We start from the raw sequence: 2,976 nt of genomic DNA, 5'->3' as shown, positions 1-2,976 counted from the left end.
TTTCATCCTCCTTTAACAAAATACTTCACAGTCATCCAGTTTGTGACAGTAGTTGTAGCATTTTGAGACTTTGAAACTTTAATTACCACTGTTGCGTGTGTGGGGGGGGGGGGGCGCAACTTCCAACAGGAGTCATTTGGGGGGGCTCTTGGAAAAAAAGGTTGGGAACCACTGCCCTCGGCCATCCACACCTCCTCATCAAACAGAGCCTAGCATTTCACCTGAACCTATATTGCCAATTCTCATCGAGAGCACTAAATTCTGTCATCATTATCTCTGGAAGTATTAGCCAAACCCCCTACAAAGCCAATTAGTTATGACTTAGTGGCTAGAACCAAAAGACATAGACGGCCCCCCAATTACTATGGTTTTGAAATACCACAGCAGAAGGCAGCATCAAGATCCCAAGGCTCTCATGGTTCACGTTGTAAGAGGAAACACTGCAGCAGGTCGGCTTCAAGTTTCCCTCCATGCTCTCAAACTAGTGGACGTTCCAGAAGCAGCCACGCTTCTAATTTGAGTGATTTCCAAGCCAATATTCTCCAGGAAAAGGAAACAGGGACAGCGCTCCGGTCTCGGCCCCAGCCATTTGAATCCCTTTTTAATTTGTTTGTAAACACTGCAAACGTGTTGTCAAGTTGGTTTAGATGTTCGGTAATTGCATGTGTTTTTATATTTGCATCGTTTTCCGAAGCTTTGGGTTGTTGTAGTGCGTTTGCACCTGTCGGCAACCAGAAGCAGCAGGGAGCTCTGCACTCCCTCAGAGGTCACAACTGTTAACACATGTTTGATATAAATGTATGTCAAAATGATTCAAGGTTGAACTCTTAATACTCATAATCTACACATTTTGACTTAACATCTAATGTTTTTGAAAGTATTAGTATTTTTTTGTTTACCTTTTATTCATTTCAATTTAAACTGTAGCAACTGTCAACAAACCCAATAACCCCAGGATTAATAAAGTGTTCTGATTCTGATCTAAAACAGTGCAAATCACTCATTTATGTGCAGCAGATTGACTTTGGCTTTCACAGGTGAACCTCTTTCTTGCTGCTGCTAAACAATTATCCCCAGTACTTACGAGGGTAAATATTCATTGTTGTTTCTAAAAGTAAACACATGTGTGCCTCTGTGTTTCATGAAATCCCATATCAGGATCAATACACAGCTCAGAGACGTGGTCAATATTTACATCAGCAGTGACCACCTCTGTATTCTCGCTGTCTACCCTCTGACCCACATTTAACACTTCAGCAGGCAGCTACCCCCCCGTCACCCCTTCATCATGTTTGTTAGGCTTTTTCCACTTAAATCCATGTATGATCAATAACGCCCCCCCAAGACAATGGTTGGGGAAACACTGCCTAAGGATGTTCTAGAATTCTATTTTTAGCAGTTTTAGTAGCAGTAGTATGAGGTATTGAGGAGCTGCAGAGATTTCCTGCCAAAAATAATAACACCTTGATCATTTTAATATATGTTTTAATAACATTGAGAGTAACGATGCAAAATAGTTAAATCTCTAAAAATATTGTCAGGATTTGCGACCAGTCATAATCGCAGTTTTTCCAAGTGGTGCAGCCATGGTCAAGATGACGTGTACAATGTGACAAAATAAATATTATGTATACTCTACACAGGGGGGGGCGTCCCACCCTGGAGAGCAGGGGTCAGATGGGGGAGGGGGATTGTCTGTGGGAGAGGAAATGACAGGAGGCGCCAGAGAGGACTGAAACGGGTCAGGGCTGCAGGTCGTTGATCTTCCTCTTGCGGTAGTTGAGCACCAGGCTGGAGGCGGTGAGCTGCGAGGCCCGGCCCTTCTCCCAGCTCTGGAAGCTGTTGAGGCCACTCTGCCCTGACGAGAACAGAGCCTTCTCCAGGCAGTCCAGACGCTCCACCAGCGCCGACGTGTCCTCGTTGTACGCGTTCTGAGACGAGTCCATGTTCCGCCTGAAGCGCCCGATGAACGTCTGGACCAAAGGCAAGGACACACACAAGTTAGAGGGAGGAAACACACACACATACAGGGTACTGAGGGAGTATTCAGGTTAGGGCTGAACAATTCACATTTTAATTGAAATCAAAATATGGACTAGTGCATGTTTTAAACTGTTAAAACACCATATTGAATGAAGAATTGTGGAGAAACAGAGATATTCTAGTCTTCGAATCATATTCTACAGCAGGGGTGCCCAACCAGTCGATCGCGATTGACCAGTCGATCGCGGGGAGATTCCCAGTCGATCGCGAGATGTGTCTAAAAATAGAACAACAATATTCTGTTTTATCGTTAATGTCCTATAACATAATCTTCCTGTGCCAGAATAATGCACTTGAACGCATCAAAGCTTTGTGATTGGCCGGCGTGACCCCATGTGTCGGGGCGTGGCTGGTGGGCAGTGGGCACTATTTCCCTGACGTTGTCCGTGTCAACAGGAGTGACAGTAAGCACACACACAAGACCGCAATTATGGCAGAAGCAAAAAAGCCCAAAATATATAATGTTCACTCCGAGTGGGAGGATGATTATTTTTGTATCTATTCCAATTCAAAATCCATCTGTCTCATCTGCAATGCGAGCGTGGCTTTATCGAAGAAGGGTAATTTAGGAGCGGCATTTCAAAACAGTGCACAAACGCTACGAGACGGAATGTCCCTCCTAATTCTTCCCTACGCTCCCAAAAGGGGAGGGGCCTGAGAGGACAGCTAATGCACAGCAGTCCATTTTCACCAGGCCCAACAACAAGATCAAGGCTGCTACCATAGCATCTCATCGTGTCTGCTACCATAGCATCTCATCGTGTCAGTCACGTTCTTGAGAAACACATGAAGTCTTTCAAAGACAGCGAAGTTGTGAAAGAAGCATTCCTGGAGGCTGCCGACGCGCTTTTTGGGGACAGAAAAATAACAGTAGCATTTCAACAGTTTTTGATATAATAAAAACTCAAGTTAGATACCGTTATTAATCAGCTG

The 2,976-nt window shown here is 44.6% G+C and overlaps 1 pseudogene; it reads right to left on the bottom strand.

The window, feature by feature from the left end:
- Nucleotides 1-1,468: 1,468 nt before the first annotated feature.
- Nucleotides 1,469-2,034, bottom strand: LOC104944267 (DNA replication complex GINS protein PSF3 pseudogene; annotated as a pseudogene).
- Nucleotides 2,035-2,976: the final 942 nt, after the last annotated feature.

Source organism: Notothenia coriiceps, unplaced genomic scaffold (genome assembly GCF_000735185.1).
Source record: "Notothenia coriiceps isolate Sejong01 unplaced genomic scaffold, NC01 NC01_scaffold00007755, whole genome shotgun sequence".
NCBI classification, from domain to species: Eukaryota; Metazoa; Chordata; class Actinopteri; order Perciformes; family Nototheniidae; genus Notothenia; species Notothenia coriiceps.
The sequence above is the reverse complement of the archived record's forward strand: the minus strand, read 5'-3'. Positions and strand labels throughout refer to the sequence as shown.